Raw genomic sequence first — 26,191 nt, forward strand, 5'->3', positions numbered from 1 at the left:
TCATTTTTTTCTGGCAAAGCGGTGTGTAGGACTGCGTTCATGGACTATGGCTCCAACTGACCAGTGTCAGATTCTGTGGCTCTCCTGCGTTGTGGGTTGATGTATGATACGAGTAGTGTACAAAGTGGTTTCATGGCAGATAAATGGAAGGAATCTAGCAGCACAGGAGACTGCTTTATATGGAGTCAGACCACTGACCCAGCTAGATCAGTACTGTCTACACTGACTGGCAGCAGCTCTCCAGGATTTCAAGCAGGATTCTTTACCATCTCTACCTGGAGATGCCAGAGTTTGAAACTTCAGCCTTCTGTAGGCAAAGGAGATGCTCTGTCACTGAGCTACCATGGAAGGATGGAACTGGAAAAGAACTAGAGGCAACTCACGTGTCACCTCAGAGTGAACTGTACCAATTCATTTTGCTTGAAATATTGTAGTACAATATAGTAGTGTAGCAAGATAAAGCTGGTTTGTGACTCTAGAACAGCATGGTCCAACGCACAACCCGAGGGTCGCATGTGGCCTTCAAGGGGGAAGGGGGCATGAAGGTTCTGACAGGGTCCCAGAGATCTCCCACCTCCCCTCCCAAAGCCTGGTTAGCACTTTCCCAGCTTGGGAAGGCAGCACAAGTGTGGGCATCAAATTTTGACTTCATTCCTGCTCCCTCCCCCTGTGCAACAAGGCAGTGTGTGGCCCATGGGTTCTGTGCTAAAGTACTCTTGCGGCCCATTTGGTATGTAAAGTAGGATTGCCCTGCTCTAGAAGAAGGTCCACATAAAGGTAAAGGGACCCCTGACCGTTAAGTCCAGTCGTGACCGACTCTGGGGTTGCGGCACTCATCTCGCTTTATTGGCCGAGGGAGCCGGCATACAGCTTCCGGGTCATGTGGCCAGCATGACTAAGCCGCTTCTGGCAAACCAGAGCAGCGCACGGAAACGGCGTTTACCTTCCCACCGGAGTGGTACCGACTTATCTACTTGCACTTTGACGTGCTTTCGAACTGCTAGGTTGGCAGGAGCAGGGACCAAGCAAAGGGAGCTCACCCCGTCGAGGGGATTCGAACCGCCAACCTTCTGATTGGCAAGTCCTAGGCTCTGTGGTTTAACCCACAGCGCCATCCGTGTCCCTAAGGTCCACATAAGGTCCACATAATGACTTGTTAATTGTTACATTACTTCATTGCTTGTTGTCTTATACTTCCTCGTGGGCACCTGTCTGCTGTTCTATAACACCCCCCCCCCGATTATGATATTATTCTGTCATTGCTCAACCATGACACTTCACATGACAGCAACTTAAGAGAGTTACAAAGCTGTAAAATGCTCCTGTTGCTACATTCCTTGTTTGTTGCAGTTCTGAATTATCACTTGGAGGGAAAAAGAAAGCTGGTTTCAGAACCACGGACAGCAAAAATGTCAACTCTATTTATTCCTGAAAGTTGGCCTCTGAAACAGTTGTCAATTTTATTTATATGTGAAGATTGTCTTTATTAAAACTGAGTTGAGCCAAACACTTGAAAATGTAAGCATCATCCTCAAGAGATATGGAAGGTTCATGAAGCATAGAAAAATGTATTTCATAAACTTTTCAGACTTGGAAGAAATGTGAAACCAAAATAACAGAAGCTGGTATTGTGTGAACCTGTTAATGACAAACTTTCTCTTATTGTGCTTGCAATCCTATACACGCTTACCAGAGAATATGCACTGAATTCAGTGGAACTTATATATGCGTATATATGTGTAGGTTTGTGCTGAAATTGGCTACGTGAAAAACATTGTACCTCACTTCCAAAACTGGAATTGCAAAAGGTTCTGCTGAATCTGTTCCACTTCTATTCTTTCCCAACATCCCGATTTTTGTTAATAATGCAGTCAAACTCATAATGGTCAGCTGTTAATATATATTTCCCCAAATTGTGTTTCTTCAGCTTGGAATTTAAACTAGAAACATGACCAAACCAGGTTCAGGATGATGATTTATGGAAAATAGCACTTTAAAAAAAGCTTCAAAATTGAGCTGGGAGAAAATTATCCACCACTAATTATTGAAGGGGAAGCATAACCATATACCAACTTCCCAAGATTTCTGTGACTATTCCGTTACTTTTCAAAAGTTCTCCTTATTTATTTAACAATATTTTTAAACCATTAAACATCAAAATATCCAGGCAATGTACAAAAAAAGAAAAGGAAAAGAAATACATATTAAAAATAAAATAACATAAAAGCATAATAAAATGCTAGTTATGGACAAACTAACAACCATACTAAGCTAGAAATACCTGAGTGAAGATAAAGGTTTTCAGAGCCCACAGCTTTAGGAGCCTAGCAAAAAAGGAGGAGTTCCATTCCCACCGGTGCTGGCCCTTAAAGATGTGGTTTGACCCCTAACATTCATCCTGTTCAAACCCTTTCATAAGCCCGGGGTCTTCCACACTTCTATCAACTTTCTTGTAGATTAACTCACACCATGAATGGCTACAGTTCAGAAGCATAGATTCTGGCCCCAGGGGGTGGTATTCAACTAAGTTTTATTCAGAAAATACATATTGAAATTAAGGGACATATTCATTACTTTCAGCAACTCTCCTCTGGGTAAAACTTAGCTGAATACCACCCAGTATTTTGTGATCTTACCACATTTCACAATATCATTTAGTGGCTATCCCTCCGATAAATGGCTCAGCAAGCTGACCTATGGTTGCTCCTAATGGGCACATCAATGATGATAGATCATGACATGAAATGAGAAATAAGCAGCAGTAGCAGATGAGTTTTTGAATAAGAAAGCAGTTCTTTTTCATGCAAATATCTTCAGCAATAAAGACAAGAGGCTGTTGTCCCTTCTGCTGCCCCCTGGCTTTCTGGGATTTGTAAGCAAATTGCTTTTATATAGAAAAAAAACGCTATTTGAAAGGAGGGGGGAAAGCCAGGCATCATCTGTTCTTTGAGGACAGAGCAATAACAAGGAATTTGACCTTTCCCTACAATATTGTTTAGCCAAAAGACAATCAAATGTACAAGGCAAAAGGTGGTGGCGTGGAGAGGGTGGCAGTAGGCCTCATCCTTCATTTCCCTGGTTCTCCTTTTGTTTATGCGGCAAGCTATTTAAATCGAAACTCACTCCTTTCCCCTCACACTGACACCCCTCCACAAGTGGACTTGTTTCCCACATTTAATTGGAAGGCTGCGTAAACCGCTTGGAGAAGCTGCCAAAACCCATAACAACAATGAAAGAATAGTGAACTGGAGAATTGGATTAAAAGGCAGCTTTCATGGCAAGAGGGTCATATTGAAATCAAAGGGAAGAAACAACAGCAGCAACAACAACAACAGTGACATAAAAGATAAGTCCAGAAGCGAACAAGCTTGGGAACACTGGGACAATCTGTAACAACAACCTCAGTGCCTTTGTCAAAGATGTTATGGAACAGTATAATTGGCTTGTGCCCATATTAAGAGAGGCCTTGGTGTTAATTACGCATGATGTAGCATCTAGGGCATGTCACATCTTGAATGGGAGGGTCTGTGACAATCTGACATAAGAGAAATGAAAGCTGTCTGGAAACTAAATTAGTTTTGAAAATAAGCAGAGTTGAACTACCTATCGCTGTCAAAAAGCCTTCACCATTTCTGTGGGGTTGCTGGTTTTCCTAAAGGCTGTTTTAGTAGGAGCCCTGCTGACCAGGGTCTTGGTCAAAAGTTCCACTTAAAGGGCACCCTTCCCTTATGTTTCAGATCACATATGGAGCACCTGAATTTTCAGTTCTACATGTTGAGTGACTAGTGTTAGAAGCTACCAAGGCTGCAACACTATACACACTCATTTGGGAACGAGTCTCCTTAAACTCAGTGCAACTTGCTTCAGAGTAGACATGCATCAGATTGCACTGTCAATGAGATTCCATGCCACATATCTAAAATATATATATTTGAGGATATTGAACAAATGTGTAACACGCAAACAGAGTGTCAATGTCTACATGGAGTTCATATGTTCAACAAGGGTTCACATCCCAATGATGCTCACTGGGTGACTTTGAGCAGGGTAAACTGTTTGCACAGTTATGCTGCTCATAGAGGGTTTTTTTTGTTTACTCTGTATATCAAAGAAATCACCTGGATATGAAATGCTTTTACAGAATATGCAGTGATTGTGCTGATCTGTAAATTGCTAGCTGCTGAATAATCTATCTTCAGGATCACTAGAGAGAGAGGAAAAAACTAAACAGGATTTTTACCTGCAATTGCATTGTGGTGACTATCTAAACCCCCAACTGTGGATTAGGATTTATCTTGAAACTTGCTCTCTGTTTATAATTAGTGGTTCACCCTAGGTCTGAAGCAGGAAATTCCACCTCTGTGCAAAAAAGGCCGGTGTGATCTCTTTTTCAGAAATTGTCCTTGGACCCAAGGGAGTGCTCGAATTGTTCATCCATATTTATTTAGGATCACAGTCAATGCCTTTCAGGGAGCAGAAGGGAAATTGATCTTCCTAAATTCAACAGAAGTGGTAAGAAGCATTCCATACCAAAGGAATTAGGCTATTTTTCAACATATTTCTATTACTTTTTGCAAGGAAGCCTTCTGATTTTGCATCTGTTATCTGAGTTTGAATATATTAGAGAATGGGACTTGCAGCACAATCCTATATGCATCTACTCTTAAATGAATCCCGCTCAGTTCAGTGGGGCTTATTCCCAGCTAAATGTGTATTGGATTGCAGTCTTATATTCAGCTGTGGTAACTTAGTGAATGCTTGCAACGCCAGAAGCTGCTAGTACTGAACCAAAAATAATGTATGTGAACTATTCTGTGGGTTAAGTAGACAAGTGCATCTCATTTTCAACCCCACCTTGATTTTTTACTCTGTCAGTGATCTGATGAGTTGCTTGGTTAACTTCAAATGCTATTTTTAATAGGATCTGGGAAAAGCTTCTTGAGGGAGAAAACTTAAAGCAGCTGCGCTGATCTATGCAGACCCTTTTAAAGACTCTGAGAGGCCTAGAGGCAGATGTTCATTTGCGCCCCCCCCTCCTCCTTCCCACTGTATGTCAAAATCATTTCCCCCCTCAGCTGTTGAGGAGGAACCCTGAATATGTATATGGTCCTTGAAAAACATTCCCTTTTAAAATAGGAACTTGATGTTCAGTTTGTAAGCTTCTGAAATCCAAAAACAAAAATGATATCGGATTCACTTGCAATATACAAAGGGGTGTATATAGAAAATTTCTCTTGGTGGGGTCCAGGAAATTCTGCTGGGGCCCCTTGGGATTCAAGCGCATTGCATGCACTGTCATAACAGATTTGTGCATGTCATATTAATGTAGCTTGAGGCAAAATATTTCCACTTATTGATCCTATGAATCAGGTTGTGCAATGCCACATCACAGTTCTCAAAGGCTTCAAGCAAGACAAGTAAGCATGGATCAACAGTTTCTAATGTGCAAATTTGATTTTCACAGGAAAGCCCACATGTAAGTCTACAGGAAGTAACAGTTGATTGTGTTGTCCCTCTTGATTAAATAGGAAACAAGGATTGTAAACATGTTACACATGCATATAGTCAAAGCATGGGATATGTGGTGGATGAAAACAGTTGCTTCCTTTTATATGAAATTACTAAAATGAACAAGAATGTGTTGTTCTGTGTAAAGGTTGATTTTAAAAAGAACCAAATATGAACATACTATGAAAAAAGCTGGGAACTGTGTTTTAACTGAGAGTGGGCAGAAATTGATACATACCCCTTTTAGGTGAGTTGACCAGCAGATCTGCTTCATCTAGCATGTGTGCAGATTTTATATATATATATATATATATATATATATATATATATATATATATATATATATGCTTTCGTAGATTTTCACGGGTACAGGAATGCAGGTTTTGGTGTCCTCGGGTGTCTTCCCGTGTAAAAGTTGGGGTGTCTAGGCGACGTTTCGACGAGGTCTCACTCGTCATCTTCAGGCTGGTGCTTTCGGCTTCTTGTTACTGGAACAGAGCAGGATCTCAGTGTTTGAGTTCCTATAAATACTGTTGAGGAGGTGTGGTGTATAGCCTCCAATGTTCTGGGCAGAGAGGAAGTTCCCAGGCTAGTGTGCCTTTTCTTCTTTTGTTCCTTGATTGCTTAGACAAGTCAGAACACAAACCTAAACTTTGGCTCAGATATGTTGACGACACCTTTGTAATTTGGCCACACGGGAAGGAAAAACTGGACAGCTTCCTCACACATCTCAACAGCCTACACCCCAAAATACAATTCACTATGGAAATAGAAGCCAACAACCAACTTCCCTTCCTTGACGTCCTAATCTACAAAAAACCTGATGGCTCCCTAGGACACACTATCTACCGGAAAAAAACACACACCAACCGCTACTTACATGCACAATCACACCACCACCCTGCACAAATAAACTCCGTAGCCAAGACTCTCATCTCCAGAACCAAACGCCTGGCTGACAAAGACCACTTGACAACTGAGTTACAGAATCTCTCAAATGTGTTAATTGCCAATGGATACCAGCAAAACAGGGTTACGAAGCTAATCCAAAAAGAAACACCCCCCAAAAACCAAGACACAGAAGAAAACAATGGCATGGCCCTCCTTCCTTATATCAAGGGCACTACAGACAAAATTAGCAAAATCCTCCATAAACACAATATCAAAACAGCCTTTTGCGCCAACCAAAAAATAGCCAATATCCTCAGAAACCCCAAGGATAAAATCCAGTTGGAAAACCAAGGGGTCTATGAAATACCCTGCAAAGTCTGCCCAGCCACGTACATTGGACAAACAAACAGACGAATAAATGCACGTATCGCAGAACACAAGAATGCCGTCAAAAAAGAAGAAAAAACTTCCTCTCTTTTCCAACACATGAAAGAAACAGGACACGAAATTAATTTTGCAGATTCCAAATTGCTCTCTAACATGGAACATCACCACAAGAGAATAATCATGGAAGCCATCGAGATAGAGAAACACCCTCACAACATGAACAAGCGTGACAACACATCCCGCTTGCCAGACATCTGGAAATTAGCCCTCCCCACAAAAACTGACACCAGATCCAGAGGCACACAGAACGCCATCACCAATCAACCACACCAGACCCAAACCCAGACCCTCTCCACAGATAAATTACAGACACCATCCAGTAGCCAAACCATGGTGGCACCTCCGGATGCTGCACCCCCCTGCAATCCCTACACAGATCTGGCTGGCACAGGCCACAAAACCACAGCTCGCCCCTATACACGAAGCCAAGCCAGAGCACAACTAAATGCAGTACAGCCATCTTCTCAGAAAAACTCTTCACAAAGTTCAAGAGGTCAAGACACAAAGGCTTTAGCAACTAATCCACACCTAATGACCCACCTAAGTGGTACTCAGGATATCACTCAAGAAATCACTCAAGATATCCCTCAAGCAATCAAGGAACAAAAGAAGAAAAGGCACACTAGCCTGGGAACTTCCTCTCTGCCCAGAACATTGGAGGCTATACACCACACCTCCTCAACAGTATTTATAGGAACTCAAACACTGAGATCCTGCTCTGTTCCAGTAACAAGAAGCCGAAAGCACCAGCCTGAAGATGACGAGTGAGACCTCGTCGAAACGTCGCCTAGACACCCCAACTTTTACACGGGAAGACACCCGAGGACACCAAAACCTGCACATATATATATATATATATATATATATATATATATATATATATATCCTTTTAATAAACACTTCACTTTAGCAAACTTTAGATTTTTCTTAAAAAGGGAAGTACTTATGAGGTGGTCTGAGGACCACCCTTTTATGGTCATCTGGAACATCTTCAAGATTAGCAAAGTTTTCTCTGAACAAAGCCTCCTGTTGCCCTGGCAGTTTTCACCACTCCATCACTCATATGAAAAAAGAAAGATTTGTGATGCATATTTTTTAAATGTGGTTTTGAAGTGTTTTGATGTGGAGGGAACAATTTTATGTCCTGATAGGCTACCAGCTGCTTGGAATATCTTTAGTTAAAGAGGTTTCCTGTGCTAAAGCATATCAGTTGATACCTCTGCCTTGCCAACTCAAAGGTCAATACAGGAAGGGCCCCTCCATACAACCCTTTTAATGGGCATTCATGATGATATCAGGCTGGTTACACATGATCCCACTTTCAATACTGTTTGTTCTTGCAAAGATTTTGGGCTGAACATACTGCTTTATACTGTGGTTGTAAACCACTGCACTATGTTTTTTTGTGATACTGCAGCAGATACCTTGGTTCTAGAACTTAGTCCGTTCGGCTCCCGAAATGGTTTGAAAACCAAGGCACAGCTTCCGATTGGCTGCTGGAGCTTTCTGCACTCAAAACGATCGCAAACCAGAACACTCACTTCTGGGTTTGTGGCATTCGGAAGCCACTTTGTTCGGGAGCCAAGCTGTTCGAGTTCCAAGGTACCACTGTAATTATTTTTAATAATAATAATAATAAACATTCAGAGTGCATCCCACAGCTTCTTGCTGAAAACCTGCAACTTTTCATACCACATGCTAGCTTGTGGTGGCTTGTGCTGATTTTGTTGCACTATAGCCCAAGAGTGCCCCTCCAGACAGAAATAATGGAGCAACAAATTAAATAAAGTAGAAGGATACATGGACGGTCCAGTATAAATTCACTCCCAATGCACTATTATTACATTGACAACATGTTGCAGAATACATAAGTAAACCCTCCCCGCACCCTTCTGGAGAGGGGCTGAAAGAGACAGTGATTAAATTACCGGTATCCCTTTTTTAAAGTCAGCCACTTCTGTGAATGCTGCCCTAAATGCAAATCAGACAGAGGTACGCATACTTTGCTGCGCTGTACAACACATCATGCCATTTTATGAACCATCTGCTTCTCTCTGTTGTGCGCAACATCAAGACGGTTCACGTACCCTTTCTTGCCTCTGGGGCAGACAGTTGTGACTTCAGTCTCCTTAGGCCTCTTACGCGGTGCCAAACCGCTGTGTTTTTTAGATGTGCCTCTTTGGAAAAAATAAATAAATTGAAACATCTCCTTGGAGGGAAATGGAAAGCTGTTTTGTTTTGAGTACTAAGAGAATGCTACTATACTAGCCAGTATTTTTCCACTAAGTAAAGGGTTAGGGCGGGTGGCCAGTTGGCAGGCCAGCAGTTCAGTAGACTGCCAGGTGGTCTGTAGAAGCTCATCACATACTGAACAATAAATTGTCAGGCGGAAGAACCAGGCCAGAATCAGCAGTTATATAGGGCCAGATGGGGCATTACTGGCTACTGAAGTCACCTGATCTTTCCCCCCTGGGGGGAAACAGCACATTCTCTCCATACAGCTTCTGGGTAGAATGGCAGTACATCTCAGGCCAGGACTTCTTTGCTTGTCATCTGCCCTGCTTGCATAGAGATCAAAACCTCGGGTTACATACGCTTCAGGTTACATACGCTTCAGGTTACAGACTCCGCTAACCCAGAAATATTACCTCGGGTTAAGAACTTTGCTTCAGGATGAGAACAGAAATCATGCTCTGGTGGCGCGGCAGCAGCGGGAGGCCCCATTAGCTAAAGTGGTGCGGTGCTTCAGGTTAAGAACAGTTTGAGGTTAAGTACGGACCTCTGGAACAAATTAAGTTCTTAACCTGAGGTACCACTGTACGATGTATGTAGTTGCTTACATAATTGTTGCAGATAGACGTCATACGGTTGCAGATACACTTCATATTGTACTCATTTAATTTAAAGATACCAGAATTCACTGCATTCCACCCAACGGGCCACCAGCTTTGCACAAGAGTGACTTCCTCTGTGGGGCAAATAGTATACAATATAAATTTGAAAGGTTTTGGAAGGGTATCACAAGGATGCTTTTAAACAGGGCTTGGAGAACACAAGGCGGGGAGCCAAACACTGATTTGTTGCCAGGCAAAATACCCTCCTTAGGCCATGCCTCCTGTCCCCAGGCCAAGCCCCTCACTGGACATACTCCTTGAATCCTTTTGTCTAGCTGGAAAGTGGTCTTGAATTGTGATAGAATTCCTCTCGCTTGCCTGGATAAAGGATGGACAGAAGTGTTTGTGTCTTTGAAGAAACCCCTGCCCTTTGCATTATTGGAATGTAGCCTGTTGTACAAAGGCAAAAGTCACCTTTGCCACTTTTACAGCCACTGGCGTGGAACCCCCTGAAGATTATGTCAGAATGCAGCCTTTGGGTTGAAAAACTCCCTTACCCCTGCTGCTGATCAAACTTAGATTTAGTTGATCTGCTTTTTAATGGATCAATAAGTTAAAATTCAAATAAGTTGACATCTTAAGAAAACCTTTATATAAACAAAAACAAAATAACAATCAAAAAGCTACCATCTCTTTTCAGGAGCAAGGCCCATCCTTAAAGCTTTGATTTCCAGTCCAGACTATAATAACATACCAGAATGCAAATAGCCTCCATAGGGATAGCAAGTGCACCTTTAATTTTTAAAATTACCTTTACATTTTATTATTCCTTTTTCTGTAAGCTGTGCTGATTATTAAGCAGCTCAAAAATTTAACAAATAAATTACCACTCCATAGTTCCAAATGGACTTGTTTTTGCTTCTGCTTACATGGGAGTAAGTACCACCAAACTCAGCAGAGAAAACATACAGAAGTTTGAGTTTGGGAATATCGTAATCAACAAATTGGTAGCTGATGATCAACTAATTGTTGCAACCCTAATATTGTGTTAATCAACTAACCATCTAATTGGCTTTAATCCTAATTAAATATATCAAATCATTTTTGTTTTCCTTTGAATCTCTTCCCCTCCCCCACTCCTAAAAACATGTTTTTTGTGCTCCTTACAACAGAGGTGGGCAAAAGACAGGATCTCTGGATGATTTGCAGTAGGTCCACAGTTGTTCCCGACTGCCAATACTTTTCACATTAGCAATAAAAAAGGATCTCATATCCTCCCTGCTTAGGTTGCTGGAATCAGGGAAGTTTTGTGTGAAAGGACTGTGAGCTCATTTCTGGTATGGAAAACTAAATCTTAGGCTGAACATGTGTCCAAAAGTGCTGAATTTCATGTTATATACTCGAGCATCACTATTCCATTCTTGTATTCCATTGGTGGTTCTTAAAAATAAAGTAGATCCCACAGGGATCTGAAGTATGCTCACGTCTGACTTGGAAAATATTCCTTTTTTGAAAGCTTCAGTCATGGACTCTGCTTTGGTATAGCTCATCCTATTTCACACAGGGAACCAGTATTCTCCCAGATGATGACTTAATAATGATGATGATTGATAAATAAATAAATAAGTAAGTAAGTAAGTAAGTAAGTATCGGCCTGAATATAGGCCACACTCCCCCCCCCCCCCCCAATTCCGACTGTGGAAACTTAAAGTGCGGCTTTACAAAGTCACGTCCTTACAAAAATTTGCTTTTACGGGACTTCCGGTAAGGCAAGATGGCAGGCGCCACGCAAGCGCATAGCTCCTAGGACCACCAGCACCAGCATAAAACACAATTTTAAGGGAGTGGCTTATATTCAGGTACTGTCTTTTTTTCCCCTCCCCCCCCCCCCAAATTTTAAAGGTGTGGCTTATTTGCGGATGCGGCTTATATTTGGGCTAATACGGTAATATTTATTCATCACCTACTACTATTAAAAAAGTCTACAGTCATCTTTTTCTCCATCCAGTGAGACAACTAAAATGGACAAATCCTACCCCACCGTACTAAAAGGTGAAGAGTAGAAACAGGCCATGAATCATGCCACCATATGACCCGAGTTAAAGGCCAAAAGCCTGGGCAAAGATGTATGTCTTAGCCTGGTGCCTCAAAGCTCAAGGCATGAGTTTGGGAAGCGTTCCTGGAAGTGGTCACCTCCTCCCTGTTCCCCTGTAGCATGAAGCCAGAGACATCTGGATTTGTTTCACTAAATGCGTTTCATTTTTTGCTCTTCAGGCAGCTCTGGCAGATGGGTTTTCCTTGTTCCTGCTGTTTGCTTGCAGCCTAGTATATAGTACTCTTGCTGATATGGACTCATTTGTTTGGACTTTTTGTATGTTTTTTGTTGTTGTTAGAGAAGATCTTGCCTCGAGGGATTGAAATGGATGCCGTTCAGCTACTCTGCAGTTCTGTTCCTAAGAATATGCAATTTTGATTCTTTAAAAATAAAGTTTGTAATACGCCTTTAGCGGATTATCGGGGGATGGGAAGAGGTAAATGTAAATTCAAAGTAAGCGTTCGACTCAACCAGCTCATCTATTCTGAACAGCTCTGACCGATCCCTCTAGAAAGCCATTCAGGGTGTTCTCTCAAGAGACAAAGGCTGTAGCTGAATCTATAAATATGTGACTATAGCTGTCAATCATCTGTCACACTTTATATGACTTTCTGTTTGGGAGCCAGATAGGTGGAGTGCAAGAAGGAAAGCTAGCTCACTGGAGCTAGAACCACAATCCTCAATTAGACTAAGCCCAATTTTCAGAAATTGTGTGTGTGTGTGTGTGTGTGTGTGAGAGAGAGAGAGAGAGAGAGAGTGAGAGAGAGAGAGAGAGAGAGAGAGAGAGAGAGAGAGAGAGATGGTTTTTTGGGGGGTGGGATTTCAACCATACCTGATTATCTTTGTCATTTGCTGTCAACATCCTGTTCACAATTGCTTTTCTTTATCTGAACCTTTTCTGCATTTAATTTTTAATAACAATTCCTCTCGTCGAAATTCAAGCCATGTGGTCACATCATATTATTAACAGTCAATCAGATTTGGCTGTGTGATGACATCATGAAGCCAAATGAGAGAGAGAGTGATGCCTCCTGTCCTTTCTCTGGACAAACATTGTTGTGCTTTACTTTCTGCCTCTCCCTCAATCAGTCATCAAATGTATGTGTATTTTGATGGGTTTTTCCCATCAAATTGGGAGTGTTGGGTTTTTCTTTTGGTGAAATTCGTACTTCAGTTGGGTTCAGCTTTAAATGCCTTATATGCACAGATTTACAACTGTGTTCTAAGTTTCTGGTAACTTAGAATATGTGGGAGAGAGGGAAAAGAAAGGACACCTAAGGAGAGGAAATGAAGTCCCTAGATGTCTTGTGTTGTTTCCCTGTTTGGTTATGGTTTTGTTTTCATTTCCCCCCCTTTTAATTTTTACTTATTCTTTTGGAACTGTATGTAAAAACTACAAATAAAAATTATTATTTTTTTAAAAACCCTGTGTTCTAAGTTTCTCTGCATTTGCTCTAATTCAATAACGGGCTGAAAGGATGGAGTTTATGTTCAGGGTGTTGGATATACTAATCAATACACTATAGTACAGTATATAGCTTTAAAAAAGTGTAACCTTTGAAAGGTTAATCTTCACCAGAGGAAATGTGCAAATAGGATGAATACATTTGCTGTGCCTTTCCTGGTCTCTGACTCAAACTGCAGCCTACTGTTCTCCACTCACATCTACCTTCCTCTTCCCCTTGGTTAAGAGAGGGGTGAATAAGGATGAGTCACACTTTTGACAATCTTCTAGGCCTCCTTGGACCATCTTACCTCTCATAGAAACACATCCCCACCACATCAATAGCTATCTACCCTCCTCTTTCACATCCAAGCTATGACCAGGTATTGCCTCAGGGCAACCCACTAGCAGAAATCGAATAGGAAACACATAACATTATGTCTTAGTCTCTGGCTCTGTGATTACTCTTACTAAATAATAGGATTGTGTACAGCCCTCCTGACCTGACTCAGGGACCACTCAGGCCCTCATATGAGGTCAACTCAGGGCCAGTCCAAACTGGGTCAACCCAGGGAGCTCCCATCCGAATTAAGTATATGTTTGGGAGGGAGCAGCGGATGGCAGGAATAAGACTATTTGGCCTGGTTCAATTCAGGATTCGGTCAAATCTGGTACACAGCGCTACTAAATAATGCTAGGAATGAAGTTAACCATCATGAAGTCCTGGATTTGTTTCAACCAGCTGCTTTCCTTTGACAGCAACCACTCTTGAGGGTCTCCAGTGAATTTCACACAGCAGGTAGATGAGGTGATGGGTTAGAGTTGTTTTGGGTTTTTTATTGTCTGCTGTGCTGGTGGCATGACTGATGATAAGAGAAAGAAGCAAGAGCGTAGCACAGCTGTGGTCTCAGTGTGCTCTTTGGCCCAGGTAGGCAGTGAGTCAGCTGTGCTGGCTGTGGGTGATGGGAGATGTAGATCCCAAAAAAATGGGAGGGCACCAGACTCCTGACCTTTTGACTCTGGTGTTTCCTAGGGTTGGGAGTCCCCAAAGGGGTTCCAGTTGCGACACAGGGGCTTAGGAGAGCATGTGGATTATGTCTGATTCCCCTCACACAGCAGCGAGAGAGGTTTGGCCAAAGGCCAGTGTGCCATTTGTAAGCATTCAGAGAAGAGACCCGAGCACCTCATGGAACTGAAATTGGCACCGTTCGACTGCAAAAAGTTTCAGCCAAATTGGAAGGCAGGACTGTTACATGATTAGTGAGGAGGGGGAGAACAAGTGGAGGGCTAACCTTGTCTGTTTTCACAGCCAGGGATATGATCTCCAAATTAAATTTCCATGATTTATCACATCTAGAAAGGTTAGAGGAAGCAAATAAACAACATAAAAAAGCAGGACGAAAACAGGGGATGGAGTTGCCAAGGTTGCTTCTTCCCTTTTATGGCAGAAGGGAAAGCTTCCTATGAAAATTAGATTATGATTGGGTCCCAGAACTAATTGTTATGAGATAGCAAAGGGGTATTGTATTGCCATTGAGCTGCAATGTCTCAGAACTGAATCCCATCTATTATTGCAGAGGAATTTGTCAGAAAGTGCACTGGGTGTCTGAATTTGTCCCTGCTGGGGGAGCTGCTCTGAGTCACTGTGATGTATGGGGATTTGGTAGAGAGATGAGGGAACACATTCTTTCTCCGATGCATAATCTGTTGCATAATCTTTGCCACTTTCAGCAGCATTTTTTTTTATTCTGCCAGCAGTGACCGGCAGGTAGGACGGCAGCCAGCCTCCCCACCAAACAGGGAAGTGGCCCACTGCAGAGCATCCATCTTTGAGATGGAGAAAGGGGGGGGAGGGGATTCAATGAAGAGACAGGACAATGACAAGACAGAGTGAATGCTGGGATAGCTTCTCCAATGCCTGAGTTAATGAGGAAGGGATTGGCTGTAGAATTCACATCAGATACCTGGCACTGATACCTAGACATTGTCTTGTCCCTTCAGTGGTGAGAATAAGCAGGGATTTGAAGAGGCCAGAGACAGATCCTGATTAGTACGAGCAATGTATTTTATATATTTCCTTTCTGACTCTCAGCCATAAGGTTAATGAAAGACGATCTCAACAAGTTCTTTGCTGCTTCTCTTAGCACAGAGTGGAATTTTGCTCTTGCTTTGAGTCTGGTAATTGTGTTTTAATGACGAGTCATTGTTGAGATGCTTGTTTTGATATTTGGAAAGCATCTCTGAGGGACTCCTTTTTGGAGGAGAAAAGCAGGAAATGCATTTTGCATAAGCAAAACAATGTAGCCTTCTGGACACAGTTCTTGGTCCATGTGCTTGCCAACCTCTGACTTAAATCGGGCTCCTCCCCTCCCTGTGGTGTGTGTGTGTGTGTGTGTGTGTGTATGTGAGGCCCAGAGCAAATCACATAGTGTGCCCCCCATTTTCTCTTCATGGCAATGGTGATGGCAGTGCCCCCTCCTCCTCCTCCTTGGCTTACTTTTTTGCCACTGCTTTAGTGGTAGCAGCATCACGGAGACATTGCTCTAGAAAGGGAGAAGATGGAGAGCCTCCGTGGGTGGGCAGGAGGCAGCAGGGCCAGGCAGGCAGAGGGGCTGCTGGCCAGTCCCACTAGTGTCAGGCATGCCTTCCCAAAATGTGTCTCACAAAGCAAAGGACCCCACAAAGGTTGGGGCCAGGGACAGTCATTCCTATGCATTGTCCTCAAGGGTGACTCTGTTAATAGTTGTATTGTAAGAAGAAATTGTTCAGCTGCTGTGTCATGGAATTATACTGAGTGAAGAAGCTTGCTCACTGAATATTTTCCTTCCTCACATCTGTTAAAGAATGTATCCGAAGGCTCCATATTGATACTCCCAACTACCTTAGGGAATGTGTGTATATTGAATGAATTGTGTACATTCTCTGCCCAATATGCACAATCCCTGGTAAGTGTTGAAGAATGTGCATATCTCTGGCCATTATGCATAATCCCTAACAGGCTTTGGGGAATATGCACATCTTGTTTGGGCAATATGCACATTTTCTGGCCAATATACATAGTCTACAACTGGCATTGTTTTTGTTTGGTTTTCTATCTCTAGTTCAGAAGTATGCAATGGTTCATATAAAGCAAAATAATGAGGAAAAGAGTACCTTCTCTTGCCTTAACTTTAAAATGTAGTACAGCCTACTTGCCCAAATAAACTAGCCCATTTCCTGTTCCGCAGACATATCTGTCATTATGTTGTTTATTACTCCATATTTTCTGCTTGTTATTTGTCATAATTTGGATCGTCTCATTTTTCGGTCCACAGAATGTCATCTGACAACTCTACCATTCTCTGTGATGTGCAACTCTTCTCAGGTCAGTATATAAACAAAGCTCCATGCCATCCTCTGCTTTCATATGTTTTTATGTGGCTGTATCTTCCTCTTCCTCTGGATTATATGAGTTAAATGGGAAGGAAGTTGTTGTTTTATTGCAAGTAACTTTGTAGGTTCCCCTTTCACTCTGCTGTTCTATGAAGCATTCCCCAGTGCAGCACAACCTCACAGATATCTCCAAATCAATTTTTATCACATATTGATAAATTAACCCAAGAGGCATGTTGAACAAATATGTCAAATGTAGCATTTGTTCTTTCATCTGGAAAAGGGGAGATTTATTGCATAATCTAATCACACTTTTCTTAAGCAAATATTGATTCATTCAAAGAGCAGTTGAAGGCGAGATGTTTTCCTTTACTTATTACATTAACATTCATCATTTCCCCTGGCTTTTTCTTTTTTCTTTTTTTAAAAAACCCAACCTTTTAAAGGTTAGTAATCAAAGATTTTAGAGGCCTGGGAATTCCTTCTTGGACAGAAATGATGTATTCCTGAAAACCCTTCATTATGCCTTAGCACAACTGGTTGTGCTCTAGTACTCTAGTAGCACGGAGGAGAATCTGAGTGTTTAGTGCAGGTATGGAGAACCTTTGACCATCTAGATGTTGTTGTACTATAGTCCCCTCAGCAGGCCAGGCATGAAGAGTGTTGTTGTTCAGCAACATCTGGAGGGACAAAGGTTCTCCACACCTGGTTTAATGTCATGAAGCCACCTTCTTCTTTGACAATCACTCGTAGCCAAGTAAGGTTGTTTTCCATAAACATGGTTTTTAAAGTGAGTCCATAAGTGACTGGAGGCCAATTCCGGATCCACACATCCTTCCACATTGGGGACATAGGTTTCCGGGTGGAAGTTGATAATGGTGAGGGTTTGCCAAGCGTGCCTTCCTCTTAGCACATTTCTCCCTTTTGTCCTGAGTTCAAGCATCTTCAAAACCCACGACACCTTTGGTAAAGGCTGTTCTCCAAATAGAGCGCTTGCAGGCCAGTGTTTCCCAGTTGTCGGTGTTTATAATACATTTTTAAAGCTTTGCCTTGAATCTCTTTTGTTGACAGCCAGCATTATGCTTACTATTTTTAAGTTCAGAATAGAGTAATGTCATGAAGTAGGCTCTTGCTCACACAATGATCTAGGCTGCAATGACTTTGTTAGTTTTTAAGCTGTGCATGTGAAACTTTGCTTCTTTTTTAATGACTAACCAAGACTACTTTTATTACTACTACAACTACTACTATTACTACAGAAATGTTTCTAGATAAGGATCCGTTACATGACATCTGTTATATCCATACCCTCCATTGCTTACCCATATCTTGGAATGGCAAAAGCTAAAATAGTCTCACCATGCTTTTTTGAAGGGTTGATTTCTGGTCCCCCTGATTCTGGGGTGGGTGGTGAGTGGTGGCTTCTTCAAAGCGTACTGATATCAAGAATCAACTATCTATATCTACAAAGGCACTTGGGTTTTTCTCTATCTCACTGACAGAAATAGCAATTTTTGTGAAGTTCTTCTACAACCATTAGGAAGCTGAATGAAATTGACACACATGCATACAGCCTCAATGCACACCAATTACCAGAAAAGGCTGAAAATGGGACACAAAACTTAGCGAACCAACCTAATTCACACTTGCCAGACTTATAATCAATTTGGAGTGCAGTAAACAAACTGGATTGCACTTTTCTCTGAAAGTTTCAATGCCGTTTTTTTAAAAGGCATATGAATATGCATATTTATGCGGAAAATGCATACAAAATGCATATTTTAGAGGAGCAACATTTTAAGAGACAGGGTGTACAAAGTCTGATTTGTGTGTGTGTGTGATTTAAAAAGAAATTTGCAGAAAATGGGATGGAAGGGACTTATGATTGAAAGTATTTGAAACTGACACAGAATGCAAATATGTTGATTGTCCACCTCTGGGTTATAGTAAGTGGAACTGCAATTTGACCTAGTTTTTACACATACGTGCTGCTGAGCGTCAACTTGCATGGAGCAGAGAAGCCCTGTCCGGAATATCACTGGTCTGGAAGAATAGTTTTGGGAAACAGATGAACAACCAGACAGCAGCTTGAACTTTTCTCAAGTTCCCATAAAACATTCCCCCCACCCTTCCAGTGGCTGGCTGTGCGTGACGTTAAAAGAGTGATGACACAGCGCTTGTATCTATTTTCTTGTCTCTTTCTATATTGTCTGAACTTCAGCCAGTAAGTTTAGACTTTTAGAAATGTAGACAGGGAGAGTGGAAAGAAAATGAAGGCAAAAATAAACAGATGTGGTATCCTGGAAGACCACAGAAGACTCTTGCAAAATGTCAGCATTGCTCCAGCTTCCAGGAGGAATGTTAGCACATTGCAGTGGCTCCCATTCTACAGAGGTGACGTCAGAAAGACCCACAATTACCTAAGAGCAATTTGGCTGTCTTATCTTATTCTGAGTAACTGTTGCTGTAGCTCCATTGCTACTCTTCCATTTTAATTCTAGATATACTTGCACCATGTTTCATTTTATTTTTATTTTTTAAAAAGAGTTGCTTCACAAGCCAGGGTTAGAGTACATTTCACATTTGTGCTGACGCTGTAAGAAACTTCCCCAACCCTGCTGTAATTCAAACACAAAGCATTCACCTATCATGGAGAATATTGGATGGACCTTTATTGCTAATATTGTGCAAAGGGTCAAACTTAACAGTATTCTTGGGGGGGGGGAGGCTTAAAATGAGCCAGATTGATTCTCATTTACTGTAATGACACTTACATTGGTTTGGAAAGGGGCCTAGTTTGCATTTACAGTAAGCCACTTTTATACTACTATATTTATTTAAAAGGAAGTTACATTTTTGGATTGGGGCGGGACACCCAACTCCCATCATTCTCCATCAGCATGACCAATGATGGGAGTTGTAGTCTAATCACATCTGGAGAGCTGCAGGTTTCCCATACCTATTTTAGAAATTCCTATCTTTTGAGATTCCTTGTTCTCCTGTGAAATCTTCTTTTGGTGTGGTGAAATGTGGAGCTAGTAAATGCACATAACATTTCAAAATGAGGTGCATGAACTATTCTCTGTGTTGCCAGAATGCAACTCCTTCCACACTAGACTACTGGCGTGCATTTGGACGCTTAGAGTGCTAAAGTGGTCCAATATTCCATGTGGAAATATATATTACCGTATTTTTCGTCCCATAGGATGCTCCGTCCCATAGGTCACACCTAGTTTTTTGGGGGGGGAATAAAGGGAAAAGAAATTCCCTTTATTTCCCCCCCAAAAGCAGGTCGGGGAAACCAAACCAGGTCGAGGAACAGCGGGATGGCGGCGCTGCGCCTCCCTGCTGTCCCCCGAGCTTGTGGGGCTGGCCGATGTCTTCCCGGCGCGAGGGGCGCTCTGCTTCAGGGAGCCCTGCCCGCCGGGCGGCAGGCTACTATCCGCAGCATGGGGAGCCCTGCGGGGAACTCCTGTAAGGCTCCCCACGCTGCGGATGTGTGCCCGGCGCGAGGGGCGCTCTGCTTCAGGGAGCCCTACCCGCCAGGCGGCAGGCTGCTATCCGCAGCGTGGGGAGCCCTGCGGGGAACTCCTGCAAGGCTCCACATGCTGCGGATGTCTGCCCGGCGCGGGGGGCGCTCTGCTTCAGGCTGCTATCCGCAGCGTAGGGAAGTAGGGACTTCCCGCAGGGCTGCCTAGGCTGTGGATGTGTTCCTGAAGCCTGGAGAGTGAGAGGGGTCGGTGTGCACCGACCCCTCTCGCTCTCCAAGCTTCAGCAAAAGCCTGCATTCGCCCCATAGGACGCACCCAGATTTCCCCTTCATTTTTGGAGGGGGAAAAGTGCGTCCTATAGGGCGAAAAATACGGTATGTTTTCATTTGGCTATGTAAATCACATGGCTAGTCTGTTGAAATATGAAGGAAATATATAAATTAACTAACTAAATATTTAACATACCATAGTTTACAATCAGTAGTATCTGACATTCCATATATTATACCATTTGCCATTACATTTTTGTAAGTTTGCTATTTCTGTTTTGTTAACACTGATATTCAGCAGCAATTTGCGGTTGCCTGTATTTGACACTCGTATTTAAAATCAATACGAGTTGGAAGTGCCAAAAGTTTCCAGTTAATTCTTTGCATATCTGGAACAAACTTGCTTTAAATCAGTGCTTGACTCCCTCCCCCTCTCTCATTCTGTTGCTGAGAAATGTACTTTCTTAAAATCTAGATATGGGGTTGGATTCAACTAGCACACCGAGGCTCTTCCTTCTCTCCCTCAATACCACCCAATTGGCTCAGGAAGGCAAGAGAACCCCCAGAATGATGTGCAGGGGAAGAAGCGGGGAGGGGGGGGAATCATTGCGTCTGACCAGCTGAGCTGTTTATGCTGATGGAATGATTGCCACAGTGCTATGCAGAATTCCTCCTATGTATTTAGACAAAGTTATGGTGGACAGATCTATCAATGAGTATTATGATAGATTATTAATCATATTATAGTATTTAGTACTATAATATGATATTAGAGTACTTATAATAAGTATTATATAAGTAGACAAATGGAACATCTCTGAACACCCATTGCTGGGTGGAAGGGAGAGTAATAAATATCAGAAAAAGGATGTTTACATTTATAACAGGTAGGAGCTTCTCACAAACATCTGGTGTGTCCCTTTGGAAACACTGTGTGGAACCAGACCGACCGTTAGATTGATCCAGTAGGGAGGGCTTCTTTGTGTGTGTGTGTGTGTGTGTGTGTATCTACATCTATGTCTAGATCTATATTTTTCTGTTTGTTCATTTGGCTTAACTGGATGGTGAGCTTAACTTTATGGTTATTGTGCTGAAATTCCCTCTTCAGCTTTGTCCCACCCAGTGCTGCAAAGCACATTATTTCCAAGAATATTATTTCCAATATTTATGGACCACTTTTCATCCTAGGTGGTCACAGGACTTGTTGTATCCCTTTAGGGTAATCTACTGAGGACTTCATGCTGGTGGTGGGCAGGGCTAAAGCCTTTGGTGGGTGGAGCCAGAGCTCAAAGTGGACAGAGCTACCCCTTTCTGACTCTGTCATCTCCTATCTCTCTCTTCCTTCCACCCCCTTTCTCGCTGCCTCTTCCTTCCTCACCAACAGGTTTCAGGGAAAGGACTAGATTGCTCTTGTGACAAACCTCCACTGGGGAACCTGTGGCTGGAAATGTCCTTTACATCACAGGTTTTCTGCATGGTTGCCTTAAAAGGTAAAGGCAAATGTCCCCTGACAGTTAAGTCCAGTAGCAGGTGACGCTGGGATTGCAGCGCTCATCTTGCTTTACAGGCCGAGGGAGCCGGCGTTTGTCCGCTCAGCAGACAGTTTTTCTGGGTCATGTGGCCAGCATGACTAAGCCGCTTCTGGCGCAATGGAACATTGAAACCAGAACAGAGCACGGAAACGCTATTTATCTTCCCGCCGGAGCAGTACCTATTTATCTACTTGCACTTTGACGTGCTTTTGAACTGCTAAGTTGGCAGGAGCAGGGACCGAGCAACGGGAGCTCACCACATCGCGGGGATTCGAACTGCCAACCTTCTGATCGGCAAGCCCAAGAGGCTCAGTGGTTTAGACCACAGCGCCACCCGCGTCCCACAGTTGCCTTGGTCTTGTGATTATTTTGGATTATTTCCATGCCAATGCCATCTATGTGGACAAGCCAATGGGTATTAGCTTAGAATGAAAACTTTTGAATACAAGTGTTTGAGTAAAATGGATTCAGAAAATAATAATTTGGGAATCAGATCCTAAGGAACAGACAGCAAGGCAAAGCTCACCAAAGAGCATTAGCAAAATACAAAGCAGTGCTGAGCATATGGTTCAGTACCATATGTGTCTGATGATACAAGAAAAATGAAGATCTTTGCAGAATCCCAATTAATAATAATACCTGCATCTCAGGCAAATTTTACTCATTTGTAGCAATATAGTGCAACACGGGCCTGCTTAATGGAGAAAGGCATTGCTCTGGGATTGCAGCACTGAAGTGTTGGAATCAGGCAGGCAGCAGCGACGCTATTTTGGGTTGCACAAATTTATAGCAGCAAAGTAGAATAGTGGAGAGGGATGCATCTGCAGACAATTACAATTTGCGTGGCATGCCAAAGTTGTTTTGCATCTATGTTTTTTAAACAACCCTGTGCAGTCTGTCTCCCCACCTCCACATTCCCCTCTGATTTTAGTAGAGCTAAACTCTCTGTGTCTCTTTGCCATCGAGGTTATTTAAGAAACCAGAAAGCGCTGATGAAGCAGGCCAGTCTTTACTGCTGCCATAATATCATTCAAGCTTCCTTCCTTGATTGCTTTTTTAAAACACTGACCTTAATAGGTTCAGACCCCTAAGGACTAGTTCATGCCTGCCGCATCCCTTTGAATGACGGCCCATCTGCTTGATGGCATAGCGGGTTTAAACCATTTTCATTAAAAGGTAATATCTCCAGAAGCTCATATGGGCAGAGGGGCTGGCACCAGGGTGTTGTTGTTTTGTGATCACTGCTGTGCTGTTGTGCTACTTGTCTTGAAGAAGCATTCAGGTCATCTTGCCCCTGTTGCGATGCCCCATGATGTATAGAATATTTCCAGTCACAAAACATGCTGTGCGTGTCAGCAGAAGTCCAATGATCCTTGTGGGGAATGATACAGGATGCCCCAGCTGGTGAAGCGCCAAGGCGAGTTAAGCAGATGTGCGAAGAGAGGGTAAGTAAAACCCGTGTAAACCACAGAGCCTAGGACTTGCTGATCATAAGGTTGGCGGTTCGAATCCCCACGACGGGGTGAGCTCCCATTGCTTGGTCCCTGCTCCTGCCAACCTAGCAGTTCAAAAGCATGTCAAAGTGCAATTAGATAAATAGGTACCGCTCCAGCGGGAAGGTAAACGGCATTTCCGTGCGCTGCTCTGGTTCACCAAAAGCGGCTTAGTCATGCTGGCCACATGATCCGGAAGCTGTACGCTGGCTCCCTTGGCCAATAAAGTGAGATGAGCGCCGCAACCCCATAGTCGGCCACGACTGGACCTAATGGTCAGGGGTCCCTTTACCTTTACCTTTAAGATCCTGCTAGAAATCCCAAGCAGGGCAGATTCTGCCACATAATTCTTGTAGGTGGCAATATGAGACTTCAATAATAATTTAGTGCTGCGGACAGGCTAATGTCCTCCCAATCAAAATGCTTAGGGAGATCTTGAGATGAAGAATGAATTCAAGGAAGAATCCGAAAGAGAAGATGTTGCAGGAATGGGTGACTTCAACTACCCTCAAACAAACTGGCAGTTATGAGAAAGAGGTAAAATTTCTAGATACCCTAAATGACTATGGAAGCAATCAGAGGGGCAATGATTCCAGCCATAATCTTGAGAGGCCCCCAGGGCCTGGTGCAGGACATAAGTGTTGCCAGGACAAATGGGAGCAGTGACTGTAGTGCTAATAAATTAAATATACCGTACATGTAAATGACCAATTGGCAAAAAAATCCAACATGGTCTCATTTGATTTCAGAAGAGGAAACCTGCCCCAACTGAAGAGACCAAAGTTAAAAGTCAAAATCAAGAAAGTCAGATCATTCCAAAATGTTTGGGAGGAGTTGTTGTTTTAAAGAAAAAGCTGAACTATTAGAGGCAGGAAGGCTTCCTTACAAAATAGAAATCTTGTCCAAATGAAGAGAACAAAAAGGAATAAGACAGTGGGATTGTAGTAGATAGCTCACTGACAATGTTGAGCCAGTGTGCTGCAGCTTTGAAAAAGGTCAATTCCATGTTAGGGATCATTAGGAGAAGAATGAAAATAAAACTGATGATATCATAACGCCATGATACAAATCTATAGTGCATTCCCACTTGGAATGCTGTGTACAGTTCTGGCCACCTCACCTCGAAAAGGATATTGTAGTGTTGGAAAGGTTCAGAAAAAGGTAAACCAAATGATCAAGGGAATGGAGTAACTGAAAATGGGTCATAAGGGCTCACATAGTCGTGAAAAACTTTGCCCTCCAACACTGGAAAGATAAATCCCCTCCAGCAATCCAACAATGGACAGAGGACCTTAATGCACTTTCCATGTTTGAGCATGCAGCTTATTACAACCAACACCCACCAGACACCTCCTGGGACATTTGTACAGAAGATACAGATGTCTATGTCTCCGTACCTTGCACCAAATGGAGACATAATATTTCCCAGTTTATTGTATTTTATCCTTGCAAGCAAATTTGTATCTGTCATCTGTACAGTTTTGACCCTGCCCATTTCTGCACTGAGAAAGGCAGGGAGTGGTGCCACGCGGATTGCCGGATGATGTGCCCATGTGTCAGAGCATTCAGTTCACTGCAGACAAGTGGCGATGCTCGCAAAATGTACAAAGGCACGAAGAAAGCATTTGGATTAAGAGTTGGGGGGCTGGGACACTGGTTGGTCATACCCAAATCCAGACATGGCAGTAACACTGGGAACCTGAAGTGAGTGGTTTGGCCGCTGCAGCCTAAAGTGCAGGTCTGCTTTATTGAGCAACCCCAGGCAGGCCAGGTTCCTCACATTCATGCCAGGTGTGATCTATGCTGAGATTTCATGCTGCCTGCCAATCTCAAGGTCAATATTGCATGCTCTGCTCACTTCTGCACCCGAAGAGGACTATGAAGCCAGGCTTCAGTCTTAGGTTTCTTCTTCAAGTGTAGGAGTTCCTGATAGCAGAGCACCACTGAAAATCAGTGCAGGGTTTGAGGGCACAATAAAGAAGGAGCTATGGAGGCAGGATTAGTTTTGAGCACAAGACTCAAGAGTCTTTTGATCAGAAGCTGATCAGTTGAAATTTATTTGAGAGCTGGTGATAGGACTGTGGTCACATGCAACACCATACATTGAAAGCACATTTAATGCACTTTTAGAACAAATGATTCTCCCATTCTCCCATTAATTCTGGGCGTTGTAGTTTATCCTTCACAGGGCTACAGTCCGCAGCATCCATAACAAACCACAGTTCCCAGAAATCTTTGCGAGATACCATGTGCTTTAAATGTATGGTATGACCTGCATTCTCTGGAGGCTAGCAGGCTAGTTGAAAGGGTACATAGCAGACCACATGTTCTATACAGCTTTGGCCTCCAAAATCTCACTGCCACTCACTGCCCCCACTCACATCATCTACAACCTGAGGTATCTACCTCACTCTGACTAATAATAGGGCCAGTCCTGGAACCGTGTAACAAAATGGCGGGGAGCCACCACTAACTTGGTGAAATTGTGAGACTCAAATGGAAGCTGGAGTCAGCTGATGGATTTGACTATTATGCATCTGTGTCCCAAAGTGACTTTTAACTTTCAGAGAGTTGGCCATTCTATCGCTCTTTCTTCTTGTCTTACTTCTGGTCAGTCAGTACATTATATTTACAAATCACTTCTTGGCTATAAATCAGCTTGTTTTTTTGGATGTAGTCCCTGAGTACTGGCAGGAGGGGGAATTGATTAAGTTTTTTTGTCAATTTGCTTTCAAGTACTGCTAACAGCTGTCCCATAGGGAGTGATTGAAGCCTAATGAAATGTTCAGGCTGAAGAAACGAGAAGGTCATCTCC

The 26,191-nt window shown here is 42.8% G+C and overlaps 1 long non-coding RNA gene across 4 annotated transcripts in view; it reads left to right on the plus strand.

Annotated features, from left to right (window-relative positions):
• The window catches only part of LOC114591375 (uncharacterized), a 182,248-nt gene that overhangs the window by 64,152 nt on the left and 91,905 nt on the right, over positions 1–26,191 (plus strand). For all 4 annotated transcript variants that reach the window (XR_013391928.1, XR_013391926.1, XR_013391927.1 and 1 more), the window contains exon 2: positions 16,534–16,583. This is a non-coding gene — a long non-coding RNA (uncharacterized LOC114591375). The remainder of the gene's footprint in view (positions 1–16,533; positions 16,584–26,191) is intronic.

The sequence above is a fragment of the Podarcis muralis genome, chromosome 2 (genome assembly GCF_964188315.1).
Source record: "Podarcis muralis chromosome 2, rPodMur119.hap1.1, whole genome shotgun sequence".
Taxonomy (NCBI): Eukaryota; Metazoa; Chordata; class Lepidosauria; order Squamata; family Lacertidae; genus Podarcis; species Podarcis muralis.